Source organism: Siphateles boraxobius, unplaced genomic scaffold (genome assembly GCF_051911475.1).
Source record: "Siphateles boraxobius isolate OS27281-9 unplaced genomic scaffold, OSU_SipBor_1 30, whole genome shotgun sequence".
In the NCBI taxonomy this organism is placed as follows: domain Eukaryota; kingdom Metazoa; phylum Chordata; class Actinopteri; order Cypriniformes; family Leuciscidae; genus Siphateles; species Siphateles boraxobius.
In genome coordinates, this window is record NW_027508920.1 from 5,467,605 (window position 1) to 5,492,041 (window position 24,437).

Sequence of the window (24,437 nt, forward strand, 5' to 3'; positions counted from 1 at the left end):
GGCCGAATTCTGAGCTCGAAGCCCTCCCTCCGGACAGCACTCCAAATATGCATTAAACTTACTCCCTCTAATTGTATGTAAGTGTGAACTACTGAAACACTCACACACAACATATCTGTATCTTATCTAAACATTGATACAGTGATACATTCTATACAGTGACATGTGTGGAATAGAGTTTTGACTGAGTAGTGATGTAAGTACAGCTCTCTCTTCCTGAACAGATAGTGACCTCAGGTAGGTGTCTGCTGTGGATTTGGCTCAGACAGAGTGATGGTGATGAGTTGGCTTTACCGTGTGTAATCCAACGATTTGTTTGCCTTTTATGCTTGAATTTCAACAGAGGCCACCTGGGAGAATCTCTCTCTCTCTCTCTCTCTCTCTCTCTCTCTCTCTCTCTCTCTCTCTCTCTCTCTCTCTCTCTCTCTCTCTCTCAGAATCTCAGCCTCTGTGCAGAATTTTTTTTGGCAGGAGCTGCTGCATGTCCTGTTTTACCACTGATTCTCTGTTTACTCTACAGGGTTCCTGAACTCTGCAATTAAAGATATAAGTCATATTGTCTCTTCCTCAGCAGACCAGTACTCTCGTTCCTTGTCTCCTTTTTCGTCTTTATTCGCCTTTGTCGTCATTGGCTTTTGGCTTGGTTGGGGACATTAAGTTTTATATTTAACAATATTATTACAACATTATTTTCCTATTATCTCTGTAAAGCTGCTTTGAAACAATCTGTATTGTAAAAAGCGCTAGAGTAACAGCAGTTTTTGCATCACATTATTGCTGCTTTCTTGGCACTGTATTTACACCATCTTTAGAACATATTTTTCAAGTCTGAAATGAAAGAATTAAAACTATGTTGATGAAAAACAACAGTGTGTCTATCCAGTGAGTGTTATGTTTTCTAAAAAGTGTATCCTACTAAACTAGTGTTGTTTTGTTTTTTTGTTTTTTTATGTTTTCCGTGTGCTAACACTGTTTTTATAAGGCATCCCCAGTCATTGTCCTGCATTTGCACTGCTAACACCCTATTCTGATTTATTGAGCTGCTCATCTTAAAAAAATTGTTTAGCTCCTGTTGTAATGCCAAATTATCATTTTACAACAGTCTGCACATTCCTGCATTTATCTGCATTAGATTTGTATATAATTATTATGATTGTGTAATTGTTTCTGTAATGCAGGGACTGACCTTTCATCGCATCTTGAGGAACATGTTGTTTATAAATGTGTGAGGTCATGTTCAACTCAACATGCACTGAAAAAAGTGTCTCAAAGTAAACATTTTGCGTCAAATTGTTACATCTAATTACTTTACTTTTTATCAACTTAAAATTTTTACTTTGAATAGAATTAACTATCCATTACTGAGCATCCAAATCCAAATATCCAAATGGATAATGAAGCATTTTATATGAAGATATCAGACTGGATCTGATTAATTGATGGGGAGGGCATAGGGACAAGAAACAGGTATGGATATGGCCATGGCTTCAATTCAGAGTGTAATCAAACAAATAAACATCATGTCATAAACGTAATTAATCCCAATTACGACTCAATCCCAATCAACAAATGTAATGTAATAAAAAATTAAATCCACTATTTTTGCATCACAGGATGATTTCTGTGTCAGCATTACATTGGCTGAACACTGACAGTAGGCCTATGTTACATATTCAGCATTAAAAAAAAATAATGACAAAAACTTACCGTCAAATTCCTGGTCAGTTTAGTCAAAGAATATGTCCTGTTCATCATCACCATCATCCTCCAGAAAATCATCCGCTATAAAACCGGTTAAATCATAATTTGGGGCAATTCCACCGAGATTAATATAACAAGCTGTTAGCAATCAGCTGTTTTACGTTCCTGCTCATGCTTCGGTGCTGCCATGTCAGATGTCAAAACAACGCAGAAAATTACCATCCAGCAAACAAATTATATTATTGACACTGAGCAGGCCTAAAATGTCCTTAAAATAAGATTAATATTATTGGCAGAATACTGAGCTACAAAACAAATAAGCTGTTCTTAAATGTTTGGCGGTGACAAGAAACAATCTCCTCAGACATCTGAACCCGGTTTAAGTCGCTTTTTTTTTTCATTGCGTTGACCTGATTGCCGCTCGTGCGGATTGATATTAAGGTCTGTTCACTCTTTCTAATAGAAATAAGTAGAAAAGAAGTTCCTGAACTGAATGATATACGAATCAGCAGGTGTTGTTGCGCTAAAAAATAAACCCAGAGACGATTGAAATGTATAGAAAGCTCACGTCCGTTATTTTTTTTTTTTTTGCGCAAAAGTATAACGTAGTGTCAATAAAATCATTAATTTTAGTATTTATCATGTTATAAATGAAAATGTGGGTATTGCATCTCAAAACCCTTGGTATAATCTATCATTTACAGCAATAAACACACATGACCTATTTTTGTCATTTTTATGGCTATGACTATTTTGACGCTCTTTTACTCATAATTAGATTCTGCGACTTTAGCCGGGGGTTCACATATTACCTTATGTCCAAAGGTAGATTTGAGTCCTTCAGGATATTTTAAGTTCAGTGCATAAATGAGTCCAAACATCAGGGCACAGGCACATGCAACAGAGGGCAACTCCTTTAGTACTTCCGCACCTTAAATGACAATAGAAATGTCCAGTGCATGACTAAGAGCATCACTTTCGCGGATCACAAAAAATGCCATAGTTGTTTTTTCAAATTCTCTCTCCGCTTCCTCCCTCTGGTCACCCTAAAAACATACAAGAACAGATAGTAATTGAGGTTAATTTGTTAGCTGTCCTACTATGAAGGTCAATGTAGAGCCCAAACATCTGTTGCTAACTTTCATTAAAATATCTTCATTTGTGTTCAGTGTAAAACGTCCTGGTTGCGTATGCAACCCACCGTTCCCTGAAGGAGGGAACGGAGGACGTAGTCGACGGTCGACTGAATGGGGATCTCGCTAGAGAGCCTATCCTCTTCGAGTACTATTGAACGAGCCAATGTAATTGGCGTGCGTGATTCACATCACACACTCCGCCCCCGCGGCGCGGGTATAAATACGGAAGTGGATGCACGCACTAGTTGCTTTTTTCGCTGAGGAGCCGAGAGTAACCCAGGGTCAGCGGTGGTCCAACGGTAGTGGCAAGGGGACTACGTCCTCCGTTTCCTCCTTCAGGGAACGGTGGGTTGCATACGCAACCAGGACGTTCCCTTTCAGTCGATAACGTCAGACGTAGTCGACGGTCGACTGAATGGGGATAACCTTTGAAAACGCCACTAACGCTGCCACCTTCCAGTGCCTAAACCAAAGCCTCCTGATGCCCCCGCAAATTTAAGGCGGGGAAGGGCAGGGCTTAGGCCAGGGAAGTCACTGCTGTTCCTACAGGACCACTGGGAAAGCGTTCCCCCGTACATTGGAAGGAAGGGACGCTGCTGAAGCCATATCCAACCCATGGAAACAGCCTTCCCTCTCTGCTGAATTCCAACAGATATTTGTAGAGCTGGTCTGAGGTCTATGGCTTGCGTTCTGTACACGTCCAAGCGAACGGACAGAGAAGCCAGGGCTGGATCTGCCTCCTCAAGGGCAGCGCTTGCAGGCTCACCACCTGCTCCTATTACGGGAGAGGTAGGAACCTTGGGCACAATCCGAGCCGGGGTCTCAGCTTGTGAGAGTTAGCCGGCCCAGACTCCAGGCACAATACGTTGACCGAAAGCGAGCAAGTCCCTGACCTCTAGTAGAGACCACGCTAGCAGGAGAACTGATATAACAGAATTTTTAACTCAATGCCTGCAGTGGCTCAGGGGCGGTCTCTGCAGTGCATCGCACCAGGGACAAGGCCCAAGAGGATAAAGAGGGACGCAAGGATTTACAAGACCTTGCTCCTCAGGAACCTGACGATCAGAACGTGCTTCTGCACACTTCTGCAACACGATGAGCGTCGTTTAAACACCGAGGCAACATCATTTTGAGGGTGAAGGAAAACAGCCTACTCCAACCCATTTTGCAGGAAAGAGAGCACTGAAGTGATCGAAAAGCTTTCAGGATCTCCTCTGGAGAGAAGACGCATTCAACGACTAGGTTCCACTTCTAAAGGCGTAAGCACGCTACCCATTTCTAGGGGGTGCTCGCAGAAGTGATGGTAACTATCACATGCCTGTGATAGCCACCTGAACCTCTGTGTTCAGATGTAAGACCGCCCAGAATCTCCGGGGGAAGAACGCGCGTGCCATCGTGCCCCGTCCCTGAAAGAGTTTTCAGGGGAAGTCAGGAAGGCTGTCGATGGGAACCAGGTCTAGTTGGGCCAATAAGGGGCAACTATGAAGACCTGTTCCTCTCCTGACTTGGCACGTAGGTGCAAGCGACGGGCGCAAAAAGACAGGAGCATTGCTCAACACAACATGTAAAGATCACTGGGCTTCAAGAGCATTTTCTGCTCAGCACTTGAGTGTGATAAGTTCACTGAGCTTCAGGAGAATTCCTGCTCAACACCTGAGTGTGATAAACTCACTGAGCTTCAGGAGCATTTCTGCTCAACACTTGAGTGCGAAGAACTTCACTGAGCAACAGGAGCATTTCTGCTCAGCACTGCGGGTGATGAATTCACTGAGCTACAGGAGCATTTCTGCTCAACATCTGAGTGTGATGAACTCACTGAGCTACAGGAGCATTGCTGCTCAACACCTGAGTGCGATGAACTTCACTGAGTTTCAGGAGCATTTCTGCTCAACATGAAGTGTGATGAATTCACTGACTTGAGCAGGCGCAAGGCGACCATGAGTCGCAGTCGCTTTTAGAAGGCTCACTGGGGTTAAACGCATTTCTGCGGGCCCCTGGGGCAGCTGAGAGCCAGTGTTTGTCCAAGGGTAGTCCGCTCGGTTTATACAAACACTGGCAGGAAGACGAAACCGGAGGGACAACTGAGCGGCCCCGGAATGGTCATGACCCAGCTGGACCCAGGGGATAGAGTCTCCACTTGCCCTGGCTATAACTGTCATGAGACTAGATGGCGGCACGATTGAGTAGAGCGGGAAGAGTGGAACAAAGCGTCCTCAGAAGCTTCTGACTCCAAGGAGGAGGTGACGGGTGAGTTGTGACATGCAAGGGAAGCTTGCGCAACGGTCGCAATGTCTAACAACTCGAGGCACGAATGCCCGTGTAGTCGAGGGTCGCCCCGGCCCCCGTTAAAACTCTCCCTTTGTACATGGCCCCTCTGTTGAAGAGGGTTTGGCAGCAGACCGGGATGAACTATAGTCACACAGGGTGAGCTGCTCTGCCACAATCACCTCGGGACTCGATCATGAAGCTAGCGCTGAAGCGGTCACATATGGAGGAAGCCAAAGGCTGCAACTACCATATACCCCAGGAGCCTCTGAAAGTTCTTTCAGTGGGACCCTTTCTCACTTCAAACACCAGCTGAACACATTCTCATTGGAGAGACGTGTTAGACCGAGTCCATCTCCAAAACTGAAAAAGAGATACTCAGCCCGTGGGCGAGATTACTCTCTTCCAGTTGACCTGAAGACCCAACGGGCTCTGGAGCACTCGAGGGGAAGCACACTGTACTGATACGTCACCCTTACACGCAACACACAGGATGGCCTGCGGTGCGGAAGGTAGAGATCTGAAGCACATGTCTTTCATGTCGGAGCTGCAGACCGATCTTGGGCCAAGATGGTCACGACCCACCACCTAGTAGCACGAAGAACGAGTTTACAACTGGCCTTCGTACCGGCTGGAGGAGCGGCTATATCAAATCCTTCGCCAGCAGGATAAGATAAGCACGCACAAGTCAGGAGCACTGCTCAACACTCGATGTGATGAATATCAATGAATTTTCAGGAGCACGTCTGCTCAACACCTAATGTGATGATTATCAGACAACAGCACGAGAAAGTAGCCACTATGTCTGATTTCGAAGAAATTGATGGCAAAATTTTGGAAGAAACCGTACAGCAACTAAAAACATCAACCTGCGCCCTTGATGCACTTCCCACATCTTTTTTCAAAAATGTGTTACACAGCTTAGAAGCAGATCTCCTAGAAGTGGTAAATGCCTCACTTCTCTCTGGGAGTTTTCCGACCTCCCTGAAAACTGCTGTTGTCAAGCCCCTCCTGAAAAAGAGCAATCTGGATAAGAAAATATTAAACAACTATAGACCGATCTCAAATCTTCCTTTCATAGGCAAGATCATTGAAAAAGTTGTCTTCAATCAGCTGAACAAATTCTTAAGCTCGAATGGATACTTTGACCATTTTCAATCTGGTTTCCGACCGCACCACAGTACAGAGACCGCGCTCATAAAGATAATAAATGATATTCGCTTAAATACTGATACAGGCAAATTATCAGTGCTGGTACTACTCGACCTCAGTGCTGCATTTGACACTGTCGATCACAAAATACTTCTTGACAGGCTGGAAAACTGGGTCGGGCTTTCTGGGATAGTCCTAAAATGGTTCAGGTCATACTTAGGAGGCAGAGGTTATTATGTGAGTATAGGAGACCATAAGTCTGAGTGGACATCCATGACATGCGGAGTCCCTCATTGCTCAATTCTTGCGCCACTCCTATTCAACCTGTACATGCTCCCAATGAGCCAAATAATGAGAAAGAACCAAATCGCTTACCATAGCTATGCAGACGACACACAGCTCTACTTATCCCTATCGCCTAACGATTACAGCCCCATTGACTCCCTTTGCCAATGCATTGATGAAGTAAACAATTGGATGTGCCAAAACTTTCTTCAGTTAAACAAAGACAAAACTGAAGTCATTGCGTTTGGAAACAAAGATGAAGTTCTCAAGGTGAACGCATACCTTCAGTCTAGGGGTCAAACAACTAAAAATCAAGTCAGGAATCTGGGTGTGTCTCTGGAGTCAGACCTTAGTTTCAGTAGTCATGTCAAAGCAATAACTAAATCAGCATATTATCACCTGAAAAATATTGCAAGAATTAGATGCTTTGTTTCCAGTCAAGACTTAGAAAAACTTGTGCATGCTTTCATCACCAGTAGGGTGGATTATTGTAATGGACTTCTCACTGGCCTTCCCAAAAAGACCATAAGACAGTTGCAGCTCATACAGAACGCTGCTGCTAGGATTCTGAGCAGAACCAGAAAATATGAACACATCACACCAGTCCTCAGGTCTTTACACTGGCTGCCAGTTACATTTAGGATTGATTTTAAAGTATTATTACTGGTATATAAATCATTCAATGGCCTAGGACCTCAATACATTGCAGATATGCTCAGTGAATATAAACCCAACAGATCACTCAGATCATTAGGATCACATCGGCTAGAAATACCAAGGGTTCACTCTAAGCATGGCGAGTCTACTTTTAGCTACTATGCCAGCCGCAGCTGGAACCAGCTTCCAGAAGAGATCAGATGTGCTCCTACAGTAGTCACATTCAAATCCAGACTCAAAACACATCTGTTTAACTGTGCATTTACTGAATGAGCACTGTGCCACTGTTCGTCCGACTGTTTGCACTGTATTTTATTTTATGTTTTAATTATTCTGATTTCTGTATTTTATCTTTTATTCTAAACTGTTTTAATTATTCTGATTTCTTTTGATTATTTTAATTTCTTCAATGTAAAGCACTTTGAATTACCATTGTGTATGAAATGTGCTATATAAATAAACTTGCCTTGCCTTGCCTTGCCTTGCCTTATCACTGACTTGAGCGGGGTAGCCGAGCCTGAGGTGGGGCAGCAAAGTAGAGAGAGTGGTGTTAGTGTGCTGTGCAACAGTTACCTGTCTCCACTAGCGGCAGGGGGCGCGTGAGAAGGCGGATGACCGGGTCCTCGAACGCACCAAGCTGCCTGCTGGCGACCAAGGGGGAGCTGAGGGGTGTAAGGCTATACAGGGTCACACCCGCCAGACTGGCCCTCCTGGGTCCCAGGAACAGATGAAATTGCTCTCTCTTTGAAGTGTGGGTACCGCTTTCTCCGCTTTTTTTTTTTTTTTTTAGGGAGCCAGCGGCGGAACAGACACACACACAAACAAAAGGCTCCACCCGGCCCTCACCCGGGGGGAGGGAGTGATCGTGCCACTCCAAGAGCATCTCATCCATTCCTGGGCGGCCCGCTCCGGAATGCTTTCTCTGTCGCTTGCCACCTGGCTTGGCAGCGCCTGGAGCGGGCTGGGCGTCTCTACTGCGGCCGGCTCCATGCTGAGGCCTGGGTGGAGGCTGCTGCGGAGGCCCAGCAGGAGCAGCGGCCGGGGAACGCCCACGGCGACGAGCAGGTGGAGGAGCTGCCACCGGCGGCGGGTGGAGGCAGCAGCTGGCCACCGGGGCAGGATGTGCCGGTTGACCTCCGTCTGCGCTTGAGCGGCAGAGAACTGTTGGATGCAGTTCTCCACTGCGTCGCCGACCAGCCCAACCTGGGAAATTGGGGAGACCAGGAACCGAACCTTGTCCGCATCCGCCATACCAAACAGGCTGAGCCAACGAAGGCGCTACTGGACCACCACGTTGGACATCGCAAGACCGATCACGCACGCTACGACACTCGTGCCCCGGAGGGTGAGGTCGGATGCAGTGCGGTGCTCACCTATGAGCGCACGGTCTGGATTACCCTCGTGCATGCCATGGGTGCCCTAGCCTGCAGCAACGCCATGGCATGCAAGAGGAAGCGGCTTGCCCACAGGCTTTGTAAGCTCTGCCCGTTGGAACGGCCGAAACTCACAGGCCTTAGGGGGGAGACGAGGATCCCCCCAAAAGGCAGCGGCCGCCGGACACAGGTGCACCTGTGTCGACAGACCGCTCCAATGGAGGGACCCTTCGCAACCCTTCACCGTTCCTCCATCAAGGGTAATGAGGGGGAAAAGCTATTCAGGCAGTTTCTGGCAGAGAAAGATGCTGTTCACCACCTGATAAGCTCTCCATGCATTTCGGGAAAGAAAGGCACTGGGGCGGCGAGCTGAGAACCAGCGCGGCCCGCCCCAAGACACCAAACTCCAGATTCCAACCGAGACTGAACGGGACACGGTCGAGGTTCCACTCGAGCCCGGCAGCCTCGGCGGCCCGTTTCAGCATAGCTGATAATTCTGGATCCGGCTCGGGCAACATTGAACTCCCGGAGGGAGACAATGCAGCCGAGTCATCATCTCTAGAAGTCAGCTCACCCTCCGATGCTGCAATCGACGTGCTGTCCTCCAGGGGAGCCCCGAGTGAAACCGCTGGCCCACCCATTACAGATGGACCAGCAGACAACACAGGAGGCTCCAGTGGTTGCAGTGGAAGGGAGGAGTGAGGAGCCCAAAGGCAATGGTTAACGGGCGGGACATCCAACACTATCCTCCGGTCACCCATCCCACACAGCACCCGTGCAGGGTGGGGCATGGTAATGGGGACTCGCTCTCCGCTGTTTAACGAAGGCGAGGCTCGCCCTCAACACTGCGACAGTCATGTTCCCACAGTGAAAACATGAGCTGTCCACAAAAGCTGTCTCAGCGTGCTGTAAGCCCAAACACGTGACACAACAGTTGTGACCATCAGAGAGAGACAGGGAACGACCGCACCCAGAAACGCACGGGCGGAATGACATCTTGAAAAAGACGCAAACTCACCCGTGTTGCTCTTTCAGAAAATAGGACCGTCACCAGTGCCGGAGCACACAGGGGAATGACCGCGGCAACACTGAACAGAGAACTGAAACAGTGAAGCACTCACTTTTCCGCCCTCTAACCAGCCATCAACACACACAAACATTTAGAAATTTGTTGCTGTTAAAACAGCAGTTGAGAGCTCAAAGCTCGCGATCACCGCTGCACTCGCGCTGTAGAACACCCATTCAGAACACTAGCGAGATCCCCATTCAGTCGACCGTCGACTACGTCTGACGTTATCGACTGAAAGGGAACTATTTTTTTTTACGTTTATTACAAGAGTATAGTAAGTGATGACAATTTTCATTTTTGGGTGAAGACGTACTTTTATACTCTCTTTGGCTTTGAAAATGCTTTTAAACACTTATATAATTAATTGTAACCAATCACAGACATATTTGTTGAGTGCAGTACCACAATGGCCAATCAGAGGCATTTATCAATCTACTCAACAGTGTTCAAAATGCATTTTTGGGTGAACCAACCTCTATTAAAGTAGTAATTCACAATCAAAATTATGTCATAATTTAAATTTCTCTTGTCAACAATGTTGGTAACAGAACAGCACAGCCCCCATTCACTATTATTGTATGGACACAAAACCAATGCAAGTGAACGGGGGGCTCTTAACAACATTCTTCAAAATATATTCTTTTGTGTTCTGTGGAAGAAAGTCACACAGGCTGATGTGTAAATGATAAAATTTACTTTAAAGCGTTATGTCACTACCAAATCAAAATTTCCCAACGTTTTACTCACCCTCAAGGCTTGAGAAGACCTTTGTTAAGACCACAGAGCCGTGTCGAACAGTTTTTTTAATCAATGGATGCACTATTTGAAGCTTCAAAAAGTCAACAATTCACTCCCATTCTAGCACTTTGAAGTAAAATGATACGTAGGATTATAAGTTTGCCTGTTTTGTTCTTCAAGAATATACAGGTGCATCTCAAATTAGAATGTCGTGAAAAAGTTATTTTTTTCTTGTATGTTATTTCAAAAAGTGAAACTTTCATATATTTTAGATTCATTGCATGTAAGGTAAAACATTTCAAAAGTTTTTTTTGTTTTAATTTAGATGATTAGAACTTACAGCTCATGAAAGTCAGAAATCAGTATCTCAAAACATTAGAATATTTACATTTGAGTTTCAATTAATGACCATCCCTACAGTATAAATTCCGGGTATCTCTTGTTCTTTGAAACAACAATAATGGAGAAGACTGCTGACTTGGCAATGATCCACAAGTCGAAAATTGACACCCTCCACAAAGAGGGTAAGTCACAGAGGGTCATGAAAGGGGCTATTTATAGAATGCTGTATCAAAGCATATTAAATGGAAAGTTGACTGGAAGGAAGAATTTAAATAGGAAAAGGTGCACAAGCAACGGGGAAGACTTCAAGCTTGAGAATACTGTCAAGCAAAGCTGATTCAAACTCTTGTGAGAGCTTCACAAGGAATAGACTGAAGCTGGAGTCAGCGTATCAAGAGTCACCACGATCAGACGTCTTCAGGAAAAGGGCTATCAAGCCACTTCTTAACCAGAGACAACGTTAGAAGCGTTTTACCTGGGCTGTGGAGAAAAAGAAGTGGACTGTTGCTCAGTGGTCCAAAGTCCTCTTTTCAGATGAAAGTAAATTTTGCATTTCATTTGGAAATCAAGGTCCCAGAGTCTGGAGGAAGAGAGCAGAGGCACAGAATCCACGTTGCTTGATGTCGAGTGTGAAGTTTCCACAGTCAGTGATGATTTCGGCTGCCATGTCATCTGCTGGTGTTGGTCCACTGTGTATGTTTTCTAAAGTCCACAGTCAACGCAGCCATCTACCAGGACATTTTAGAGCACTTCATGCTTCCTTCTGCTAACAAGCTTTTTGGAGATGTTGATTTCATTTTCTGGCAGAACTTGGCACCTGCCCACACTGCCAAAGGTACCAAAAGCTGGTTCAATTACCATGGTGTTAACTGTGCTTGATTGGCAAGCAAACTCGCCTGACCTGAACCCCATAGATAATCTTAGGGGTATTGTCAAGAGAAATATGAGACACCAGACCCAACAATGCAGATGACCTGAAGGCCGCTATCAAAGCAACCTGGACTTTCATACCACCTCAGCAGTGCCACAAATCACCTCCATGCCACGCCGAATTGAGGCAGTAATTAAAGCAAAAGGAGCCCCTACTAAGTATTGAGTAAATATACAGTAAATTAACATACTTTCCAGAAGGCTAACAATTCACTAAAAAATTTTTTTCTATTGGTCTTATGAAGTATTCTAATTTGTTGAGATAGTGAATTGGTGGGTTTTTGTTAATTGTGAGCCTAAATCATCACATTTAAAAGAACCAAAGACTTAAACTACATCAGTCTTTGTGCACTGAATTTATTTAATAACCGAGTTTCACAATCTGAGTTGAATTACTGAAATAAATTAACTTTTCCACGACATTCTAATTTATTGAGATGCACCTGTAACCATATTCAGTTATGATGCCTTAAGGGCGAGTAAAACATGGGGAAATATTGACTTGGTAGTGAAATATAACTTTAAGGCAAACATGGTTGGAGAAAATTTCAGTAGTTTGCATTGTCTACATTACCTGGTATTCTTTGATCAGACAGCTTGCATCTTCACCAAGGTAACAGTTACATGATCAGGCACTTCAGCAGGCACTCTCTTCTGATGTCTATGTCCAGATTCTACAAAATGTTCAAGATGTATTGTTTTTAATAGACCAAAACACTACTAAATTGATTGCCACAAGCAATTTGTTCGCATGCAACCAATACCTGATCCATAACTTTAATAGTATCCTTAGTTTTTTCACAGAGGACACCACCTTTGCTCCTAATAACCTGAAGAAGCTGAGAGCTCTGTCTGTCCAAAGAGGCCATAAATCTCGTTTGTAAAGAAAAAAATCGGCAATAATCTGTAAGAAAGAGAAACAGAGAAAATAGACTTCTGAAAAAAATGATTTTACTTTGAGAACTAGTCTAGTTGTAAAAATACATATACACACAAAGCATTAAACAACAAAAGGTATAATTAGGGCATCTAAAACATTTTCAAAAACACTACATACTAAAATACCATTGTAAAAACTATGGTAAATTCAGGATTAGTCACTTAGTCACTAATATTTTATGAAATCATAGGCTAACGTTACATGTATAACAGGACTTGACATTAACTTTTTTGCTCACCAGCCACTGTGGCTAGTGGTTTTCTAAAGTTAATGTTAACAACTGACTCAGCATTTTCAGTCAATCACTGTATGATGAATGAATCTCCTATGTAGGCTACATCGCTCGTACATCTCTGCTTTGAGTGCAGATTTCAGTGAGTGAGAGCGCGCTCTGAACAAAACTGAAAAAAAAGTATTTCAACGATGACTAATCTGAACGCCTTCTGATTATTAGACATTGCATTCATAAACTCAAAAGAACGTCTCAGGTTACGTATGTAACCCTGGTTCCCTGAGAGGGAACGAGAAGCTGCGTTGAGACGCGGTGGGAACGCTCTGCGTGATTGCGTCGTGAAGCACGTGTATAATCAGTCCAATGGAAGAGCGAGACGTCATAGGCGGTGACGTCATAGATCAGGAAGCTATAAAGCACACCAGAAAACAGATCGCGACAGCTTCTGAAAAAGCCTGAAGCAAGTCGATCAGGGCATGCAGGAAGTATGGCAGGAGAACGCAGCGTCTCGTTCCCTCTCAGGGAACCAGGGTTACATACGTAACCTGAGACGTTCCCTTTCAAGGGAACTCGAGCTGCGTTGAGACGCGGTGGGAACCCCATACCCACTACGCCATAAGACAAATGCCCGTTCTGTGTGAAGTCCTTGAAACCTGAATCTATGAGCTGGGCCCCCTCAGAGGCCGAGCCCACAGTATCCACAACTCCAGAGCTCCCAGGAGCAAAGATATCGGGAAAAGCGTATAGGTGTAGCGGCAACCACACCTATTACATTACATCCAGTCCAAGCGGAGCTGGATGCGTGAGGGAGAACCACAAGGGCAATGCATTGTACAAGCGATGCGAAAGGTCGACTTGTAGTTTGACCGAAGTTCTCCCTAAGAAGCTCCACCACCTCGGGGTGAAGTCTCCATTCCCCGGGCCACAGCCCCTGCCTCAACAGGATATCTGCTCTGATATACGAGACCATCAGTGTGTTGTCCGGACCCTTCGCCGACCAACCACTCATGATTGCCCCCGACTTGTGAGGGAAACATCCGTCGATAGCATTATGCGTCGACAAGAAGCCCCCAACACTGGGCCTGGGCGAGGAACCAAGGTTCTTCCACATGACCGAGGCACGAAGGCATAGCCGCGTGACCTTGATCATGCGAAAACGGATTTCCCCTCGGAGAAAACCCCTTGGCCCGAGCCACCACTGCAGGGGTCTCATGTACAGAAGGCCAAAAGTAACTACGTTGGACGCAACTGCCATGAGCCCCAGCCAAAGACCTTTCACCGAGCGGCCACTCATGACCGTCCCCCATCCTGTGAGGGAAGCATCCGTCGATAGCGTGACGCGTCGACAAGAAGCACCCAGCACTGGGCCCTGGGCGAGGAACTAAGGTTTCTTCCACATGACCGAGGCACGAAGGCATAGCCGCGTGACCTTGATCATGCGAAAACGGATTTCCCCTCGGAGAAAACCCCTTGGTCCCGAGCCACCACTGCAGGGGTCTCATGTACAGAAGGCCAAAAGTAACTACGTTAGACGTAACTACCATGAGCCCCAACAGTCTCAGAGACTGTTTGCAGTGAGTGACTGACCTAGTTTTACATTCTTTACGGCTGTGAGAATCGCAGAAATACGTGCAGGAGACAGACGTGCTTGCATTGTTGTCGAATCCCATAATACACCTAGAAAGTGGTCCTCTGAGCTGGGAGGAGTACACTCTTTTTGGTGTTGAGCCGCAACCCCAACCTCCTTATGTGGGACATAACGACATCTCGATGTTGAACTGCCAAAAGCTCGGACTGAGCTAAAATCAACCAATCGTCGATATAATTTAATACGCGAATGCCCTGGAATCTCAGAGGAGCCAGAGCTGCATCCACGCATATTGTAAAAGGTATGGGGTGATAACCTAGGCCGAATGGAAGAACCCGATACTGGTATGCTTCGCCCCTGAAAGCAAACCTCAGGAACCTCTTGTGATGAGGATGGATAGATAAGTAAGCGTCCTTTAAGTCTATTGTGACAAACCAGTCCTCGGACTGAATCTGTGACACAATCATATTTAGCGTAAGCATACTTTGAACTTAAGATTCTGAAACCTGCTGTTTAATTGACGCAGGTCTAGAGTAGGACGCAACCCCTCATCCTCTTTCGGAACAATGAAGTAATGGCAGTAAAACCCTGACTGTCTGCCGGGAGGAGGAACCCCTTCTACAGCTCCTTTTGCAGAAGTGTCAGTACTTCCCGCTCCATAACCAAAGCCTGCTCGGGGTCCACCACAGTGGGGAGGACCCCTAGAAATCTGGGCGGACACGAATTCTGAACCCTTTTCTATAGTGTGCAGGACCCACCGAGAAATATGTGGCAGTAGTTTCCACGCTGCCAGAATTCTACTAGGGGAACCAGTCTCTCAAGACTGGCCTCTGGATTTGGTTGAACAGTCACTACGGTGCCCTGAAGCGGCGAACCGGCAGGGAACAACCGAACTGACCGTTCTACGACCCTCCTCGGAGGATCGTATGGGGACGCTGACACCTCGGTGCCCTGAACGGCGAACCGGCAGGGAACAACCGAACTGGCAGCGCTGCGACCCTCCTCAGAGAGTCGCACCCCAGAGGGCGCCGAGGAGAAACGATTTCTCAAAACCGTCCCTGCCCCGGAGGAGCCCTATGAAGCTTTATTAGAGATGACGACAGTCCTCAGATCTTGCCTCCCTTTAAATAACTTAGTTCCAACGACCCTCCTCGGAGGATCATTGGAAAAAGCAGGCACCTCGGCACCCTGAAACGGCGAACCGGCAGGGAAACCGAACTGACTGCTCTACGACCCCCCTCGGAGGATCGTTTGGGGACACTGACACCTTGGTGTCCTGAACGGCGAACCGGCAGGAAAACCGAACTGGCAGCGCTGCGACCCTCCTCAGAGAGTCGCACCCCAGAGGGCGCCGAGGAGAAACGATTTTCTCAAAACCATCCCTACCCCGGAGGGGACCACCCTTTAGAAGCCTGATAGCCTCGGCGTCAGGGCTTCCTATTGTCCAAGCTTTTTTAGAGATAAAATAGTCCTCAGATCTTGCATATCTCTAACTGGCTAGACTGCTACCGCCACCCAAGTCCCCTTCGATTGTGGAGGAGCCCAAATGGCGATGCTCGTTCTTGCACTCTGTGCTGCGAGGAGCTTAGTAGACTGAGACTGCTCCGCCCAGCAGTCTCAGGAACATTAGATTGGTGAGGAAGAAACCTCTGGAACGCCGCTGAACGGTTTATTCTTAGTTTTTTTTTTTTTTAAAGCGGAGCGTCCAGAAGAACAGACATAATTTTATCTTATTTTTCTTTATTTTTAACTCAGAAAAACGTATATATATATATAAATATATCACTCCGTGGCCACCAGCAGGAAAACAACCGAACTGGCCGTGCTGCGACCCTCCTCAGAGAGTCGCCACCCAGAGGACGCAGAGGAGAAACGATTTCTCGAAACCGTCCCTCCCCAGTATAGTTTATCTGTTTTTGCACGACGCAATTCTCGAATAGCGTCAGTGCTGACAACCTCCCATTCATCCACGTCTTTATAATTTACCCACCAGCGTTGCCTATTAAATTTTTTTATTTAGATGGCTGGTGGGTAACGTCGGGGTTAAAAATGATGACGCCGACTCGGGAGAGAGAAAGCTAGCAAGCGTCTCTTTAACCCGAGGCACTGTCATACCATGATACTTAATACCCATAGCATTACTATAGTTAGACGTTGGGCATTAAACACATAAAATAGAAACCGACTTATTCCACGATCTCGACACCTCAGTGTGGTGTGGAGATAGGGAAAAAAACGGCAGTCCCCGACGAGGAGGCTGAGATACAGAGTTTTTCTGTTTTTAGATTTATTTCATCTAATAAACTCTTTTTATTTTCACTCTCATAATGTTCAGCTGGCCAGAAAATATTTAACTAGCAACAGCACTAGATAAACCTCCTTTTAAAGCTCGTCTTTATTCAACAGAGTTATGAGCTGACTTATTTATTCATTTATTGAAAACGTCCTCGGGTTACGACTGTAACCCTTGTTCCCTGAGAAGGGAACGAGAACTGCGTCGAATGACACTTTGGGGGGAACGCCCCTCAGCGTAGCGCCTCTGAAGTATGAATGAAACTGAGCCGATCTCTGATTGGTGCAACGTCATGACGTAATGGGTGACGGCAGATAGGCGGAAGCTATAAAAGCAGCCGCCACACATAAGATGTCAGCTTCTGTGATGAAGCAAGCGCTCCCAGGCAGGGGAAGGCGTGGCCAAGGGACACAGTTCTCGTTCCCTTCTCAGGGAACAAGGGTTACAGTCGTAACCCGAGGACGTTCCCTTTCGAGGGAACGAGAACTGCGTCGAATGACACTTTGGGGGAACGAGTACCCACTACGCCACAACGCGCCCTGCCTGCCCTAGTGTGAAGCTGCTCACAGGCACACTTAGGACGCGAGCACAAGAGAGCCGGGTGTAGACGGAATGTCCAAACTATAAAACCTAATAAAGGTATGAGGGGTAGCCCATCCTGCTGCATCGCAGACCTCCTGGATGGGGGCCCCCGCGAGAAGGGCTCTAGAGGACGCCATGCCTCTGGTAGAATGAGCCCTCACGGCCAAAGGTGAAGGCATACCGCGCACCTGATAGGCCGTGGAAATCGTTTGGACAATCCAGTTGCTGATGGTCTGCTTTGAGGCGGGAAGCCCCTTTCTGGGCGACCCGAAACACACCAGCAACTGGTCCGACTTCCGCCATGAAGAGGACCTCTGAATGTAAATACTCAGTGCTCTGACAGGGAAGAGCATGTGAAGTCTCTCTTCATTCGCCGTCACGTGAGGTGGAGGATGAAAAGCCTGCAGAACCGTAGGCCGTGCCGCACTAAACGGCACCTTTGGCAAATAGCCGGGCCTAGGGTGAAGAATGGCCTTAATGTTGCCTGGAGCAAACTCCAGGCACTCGTTAGATATGGAGAGCGCCTGGAGATCTCCTACCCTCCTCAGAGAAGTAATGGCCAACAAAAAGACCACCTTCAACGAAAGGTTCTTGGCCTCAGCCGACTCCAGCGGCTCGAAGGGGGCCTCGGCCAGTCCTTCGAGAACCACTGCCAGGTCCCAAGTGGGAACCCTGGTACGAGCCGCAGGTCTCATCCTCCAAGCCCCACGGAGGAAACGTACGACCAATTGGTGTCTCCCCAGAGGCCCATCACTCAGAGGAGCGTGGAAAGCCGCAATGGCAGCCACGTACACCTTGAGTGTGGACGGGGTAAGACCAGTGGAAAAGCGATCTTGGAGGAACTCCAGCACTGAAGCCACTGGGCAGTTAACTGGGTCCACCTCACGCTCCCTACACCAAACGGTGAAGACGTTCCACTTTAGGCCGTACAATTTCCTCGTGGATGGAGCTCTAGAGCTGAGTATGGTCTCCACTACTCCAGCTGATAGGCCGGCCTCTAGGTACTGTGCCCCCTCAGGGGCCAGACCCACAGTTTCCATAACTCAGGCCAAGGGTGAAATATTGAGCCCTCTGCCTGTGTCAGCAGGTCCCTCCTGATGGGAATCTCCCATGGAGGGCCGTCCAGGAGCAAAATTATGTCGGAGAACCATACTCGGGCCGGCCACAACGGGGCTACCAACAGTAGACTGATCCCGTCGCGACGGACTCTCTCTAGAACTCCCGGGAGCAGAGCGATCGGGGGAAATGCGTACAGACGTAACCTCGGCCACGTCTGCACCATGGCATCCAACCCCAGCGGGGCTGGATGGGTGAGGGAAAACCACAGTGGACAGTGGGTCGTCTCTCGAGACGCGAACAAGTCCACTTCCACTGGGCCGAACCTCTGAGATATTGACTCCACCACCTCGGGGTGGAGTCTCCACTCCCCGGGCCTCAGCCCCTGTCTCGACAGGATGTCTGCTCCCTGATTTTGACTCCCCGGGATGAATGTTGCTTTTAGAGACAACAACTTCCCCTGGGACCACAGGAGGATCTGATGCGCCAGTCTGCATAGAGGGCGAGACCTCAGACCCCCCTGATGGTTTATATAGGCCACTACCGACATATTGTCTGACCTCACAAGGACATGATGACCTTTGAGGTCCGGCAGGAAGCTCCTCAGAGCTCGGAACACCGCCAACATCTCCAGGCAGTTTATGTGCCAGGAGGCATGATGGTCCTGCCATAGGCCTGTCGTAAAGCGGCCGTCCATGACCGCGCCCCAGCCCGTGAGGGAGGCGTCTGTCGAAACGGTTCTCCGGCGACATGACGCTCCCAACACTGGCCCTTGGGACAGAAACCAAGCTTTCTTCCACATAGATAGGGAACGAAGGCATCTGCGCGTAACCCTGCGGAACGGGTTTCCCCTCGGGGAGAACCCCTTGGTTTTTAACCACCACTGAAGGGCCCTCATGTGCAGCAGGCCGAATGGAATGACACTGGACGCTGCTGCCATGAGCCCCAACACTCTCTGGAAGTGCTTCACAGTGATGGCTTGGCCTAGCCTTATCCTGGACACTGTGGTCAGGATGGACTCGATCCGCGCGGGAGACAATTGTGCCCGCATCGTGACCGAGTCCCACACCACTCCCAGGAACGTAGTTCTCTGGGCTGGTGTCAACACGCTCTTTTCCGTGTTGAGTCTCAACCCCAGGCTCTGGATGTGAGCGAGGACGAAATCTCGATGCCGAACCGCCAGCTCCTGTGACTGTGCTAAAATCAGCCAGTCGTCGATATAATTGAGCACCCTGATGCCCTGAAGCCTCAGCGGTGCCAGAGCTGCATCCATACATTTGGTAAATGTGCGAGGGGAGAGAGCTAGGCCGAACGGAAGAACCCGATATTGGTACGCTTCGCCCCCGAAAGCGAACCTCAGGAACTTCCTGTGAGATGGAAGGATGGATATGTGGAAGTATGCGTCCTTTAGATCTATCGTGACAAACCAATCCTCGGACTGAATTTGACTCACGATAATGGGAATAGTGAGCATCTTGAACCTGAATCTCCTCAGAGAACGGTTCAGGTGCCTGAGATCTATTATTGGACGCAACCCCCCATCCTTCTTTGGAACTATGAAGTAGCGGCTGTAAAACCCGGACTCCCTGTCCGGTGGAGGAATACGATCTATAGCCTCCTTTGCCAGCAGGGAGTTTACTTCCTGTTCCAATACCCGACCCTGCACTGGGTCGACTACAGTCCAGACCACCCCGTTGAATCTGGGTGGGCGGGAACTGAACTGCAGCCTGTACCCATTTTGAATGGTGCGCAGGGCCCAAGGAGAAATATGACCCAGATTTTTCCATGCATCGAAATATTTTACCAAGGGAACCAGGCTCTCGAGCCTGGCTTCGGGTATTAATCGGGATTCGTTCTCGGCCCCCTGAAGCGGATTCCCGGCAGGGCTGAACCGAAAACGATTCTCGATGGGCGGACGCGAATGCTGCCTGACCGCAAGCCTGTGGGGTGGACAGTGCAGCCTGCGTTCGCTGGATACCGATGTGTCCCGAAGCGTGTTTAACGGCGGGAGAGCAACATCGATTTCCTGCGGGCTCCGTGAAGGAGACGACCTCGGTCGTTCCACCACGGGTGGGGCCGCCCGCAGAGATCCTAGGGTAGCTAGGATCTCTTTGACGAAGCCTTTTTAGCCTGCAGGACGGCCCTCAGGTCGCCCTGCTTAGGCTGAGGCTTCGCCTGAGAGTGCTGTCTATGCCCCCAAGCTCCTTGAGGGGGGGCTCTAGACGCGACGCTCTGTTTTTGAGCCTGTCTATAGGCGGAGGAGCTGGCTGATGGCTGTGGCTGCGGCTGCCCACTGGGGGCAGACTTCTTGGACACTGAGCGGCGAGGGAGATATTGTTTGAAGGCCGCTGATTGTCTTTTCGCCTCCTGAAACCTGTCGACGACGGTATTAACGGCGTCGCCGAACAGGCCAGAAGGCGAAATCGGGGCATCAAGGAGGAAAGCCCTGTCTTTCTCCCTGATGCCCGTAAAATTTAACCATAAATGCCTCTCCGAGACCACCATAGCTGCCATGGAGCGACCGACAGCGCGGGCCGTCTCCTTGGTGACTCGGAGAGACAAATCAGCGACCTTCCTCAACTCCGCAATATCTTCCGGAGTTGGACCCTCGCCCTCATCAATGTCCTTAAGAAGGTCGGCCTGGTACACCTGGAGCATAGCCATGGTGTGAAGACTCGCACCAGCCCGACCCGCAGCCATATAAGCCCTGCCCACTAGCCCTGATGTGTCTCTACACGGCTTAGTGGGCAGCACCGGGGCTTTAAGGGATGATGCCGACTCAGGCGATAAATAATTCGCCAAAGGCTGTTCAACGCGCGGCATCATCCCATAACCGTTCTCTCGTGCCCCCATGATGTTACTATAATTTATAATAGGGGGATTGGAGACACGAGAAGAGTGTGGTTTTTTCCACGATCTACACAACTCGTTGTGCAGATCGGGAAAGAACGGCAAGCCCCGGTGATGAGGTTGTTCCCTGTGCTGCAGGAAGCGCTCATCCAGTTTACTTTTAGTCTGCGCTTCCTGCCTCTCTTGTGGCCAGCTGATATTTAAATGAGCCACCGCACGGGAAACAACCTCAATCAGCTCCTCATACGCGGGGACACGGGGCGGCGAGTCGTCCCCGAAATCCCCGCCCTCGATGCTGAGCACGTCAACCTCCTCAGAGGCAGACAGCTCAAACATCGGATCCTCGACTCGCGCAGAAGCCCGCCCCGAGGCTCGAGGACATCAGAACTGCAGATCTCTTTGCGAGCCCCATGAAGAGCGTCGCCGCGCCGCCTCAGCGGACGCGGGTCCCGCACCACGGGGCTCGCGAGGCTGACCATCTTCATCAAAGATAGCCAGCCGGGAACGCAGCACACGGATTGTCAACTTTTCACAATCCTCGCAAGCAGCCCCCTCGAGAGCTGCCTGCGCGTGCTGCATTCCCAAACAATGTGTGCACAGTTGGTGTGTGTCCCCGCCCGTGATGTAGCGAGGGCAAGGATGCACACACTTCCTGAAGCTCACACTCGCCATTTCACTCATTCAGTAACAGACAACAATAAATAAGACAGACAGTCACAGATAGCGCTTGCTGAAGAACAGAAAGCTGACATCTTATGTGTGCCGGCTGCTTTTATAGCTTCCGCCTATCTGCCGTCACCCATTACGTCATGACGTTGCACCAATCAGAGATCGGCTCAGTTTCATTCATACTTCAGAGGCGCTACGCTGAGGGGCGTTCCCCCCAAAGTGTCATTCGACGCAGTTGGAGTTCCCTCGAAAGGGAACTCAAACATCTGCCTTTTCTTAATATAACTTTTCTAACGATACCAATTCCTCGGAACTGGAAATCGCCAGCACTGGATCTGGCAGGTGAAAGCTGAGATAGGGCGGGGCCCGTCCCAACCCCCGCTGTCAGATCCGTTTGCGAACCCCAAAATGCGAGTCGCCGCCGTGCATCGGCAACAGCGGGACCCGCGCGGGGAGCGCGAACCGAACCGTCCTCCTCGAAGAACGCCCGGCGGGAGCGGAGCGTCCTCACGGACAGCTTCTCGCAATGCTCACAGTCAGCCCCCTCGAGAACTGACTGTGGCATGCTCCACTCCCAAATAGTAACAAAAAGCTGATCTGTGTGTCCCCACCCGTGATATAACGTGGGCAGGGAACAACACAAAAGCTGCTTGCTCTCTTTTGCCATAATATATATATATTGCAACTTGACAGACAACAATAAATATGACAAGGACAGAATACACAGATCGCTTGCTGAAGGCAACAGAAGCTGTCGCGGTCTGTTTTCTGGTGTGCTTTATAGCTTCCTGGTCTATGACGTCACCGCCTATGACGTCTCGCTCTTCCATTGGACTGATTATACACGTGCTTCACGACGCAATCACGCAGAGCGTTCCCACCGCGTCTCAACGCAGCTCGAGTTCCCTTGAAAGGGAATCGCGTGTGTTTGTTCTAATGCGCAATGCGATTACCATATAAGAGATGCCTTTTGAGAATACTCAATCCGCCCGCCAAAGTGGCTAGATGCGAGTGACTCTGTGTTACACACCACAGCTGGAACCCATCCGCGAATGGCGGGTGTTAATGTCAAGCCCTGATGTATAATGGTAATAATACGACCAAACGTATGTTTAAAATTACTTACCAATTTTCTTGATGCCCGTTTTCCCACGCCGAGTTCATCCATGCGGTGTAACAAGATGGCGGAAAGCGATCCAACGATCACGGATGACATTAGAAGTCAAGTGACAATGGAAACCAATATTTTTACTTTAATTTAAAGACATGTATTTACTTTACACTAACAAGACTTACTTTTAATTTAAATTAACCAAACATTTTAAGTAACACTGATGGCTAGACAGAAAATTAAATGTTTTGAGTTACATCAAGTATAAAAACTTCTTTAGAGTAATGACATGCCAAGTGCACTTTTTTCAGTGTGGATGATTTCTAATGAATGTGAACCTGATCTGTTCTGAAACTGGACTGAAGATTTGTTTAATTGATTTGTCTTACATTTACACCATGTTGAAGATTCTATTTCATGTCATTTTGAATGATGAAAATGGAGTTCCCTTTCAAGGGAACTCGAGCTGCGTTTGAGACGCGGTGGGAACGCTCTGCGTGATTACGTCGTGAAGCACGTGTAAAATCAGTCCAATGGAAGCCCGCTACGACATAGGTGACGTTATAGACCAGGAAACTATAAAGCAACCCTGAAATCAGACCGCGATAGCTTCTGCACCTTCAGCAAGCGCTCTCTGTATATCTGTCCTTGTCTATTTATTGTTGTTTGTCAAGCCCCTTATATATATATATATATATATATATATATATATATATATATATATATATATATATATATATATATATATATATCACTATGGCGAGCAAGCAAAGTTATAAACCTTGTGTTGTGCCCTGCCCTCGTTATATCACGGGTGGGGACACACATCCTATGTGTATTGCTTGTTTGGGAGTGGAGCATGCCCAGTCAGTCCTCGAGGGGGCTGACTGTGAGCATTGCTTGAGTTTGTCTATGAAAACTCTCCGCTCTCGCCGGGAGTTCTTTGAGGAGGACGGTTCGGTTCGCGCTCCCCGAGGTGCGGGTCCCGCTGCTGCCGAGGCACAGCGTCGAATTTCATCTTGGGGTTCGCAGATGGATCTAGTAGCGGGGTTTGAGACGGGCCCCGCCCTTTCTCAGCCCTTACCTACTGGATTCGGTGTCTTTTCCCAGGAAGGAGCCCGCTCTGCGGCTTCTCCTTCCCAGGCTGAGGCACCAATATTACGGCTATCCAGTTCTGAGGATCTGGATGTCGGTAGTATGGGGGATATTGAGTGTTCGCCAGCTCATACCCCTGCTGATGAGGAGCTTATGGAGGTTTTATCTCGTGCTGTTACTAAATTAAATATTGAGTGGCCAGCCGATGATTTCGATGTTGAATCTAGAAAGAGTCTTTTAGATGAACGTTATTTACCATCTAGATCACGACCTCCTCGTCGGGAACTCCCGTTTTTTCCCGATCTCCACGCCGAGGTTTCGAGATCGTGGATTAAACCGGCGTCTTTCAGAGTGCATAACCCACAAACTAAGA

At 48.1% G+C, this 24,437-nt stretch overlaps 1 long non-coding RNA gene across 1 annotated transcript; it reads right to left on the reverse strand.

Moving 5' to 3' along the window:
• Positions 1-2,511: 2,511 nt before the first annotated feature.
• Positions 2,512-23,051, reverse strand: LOC143757412 (uncharacterized). Its single transcript, XR_013210507.1, has 4 exons — positions 22,985-23,051; positions 12,413-12,552; positions 12,223-12,322; positions 2,512-2,747 (listed from the first exon to the last, which is right to left on the reverse strand). It is a non-coding gene; the product is annotated as an uncharacterized LOC143757412 (long non-coding RNA).
• Between the last annotated feature and the right edge of the window lie 1,386 nt (positions 23,052-24,437).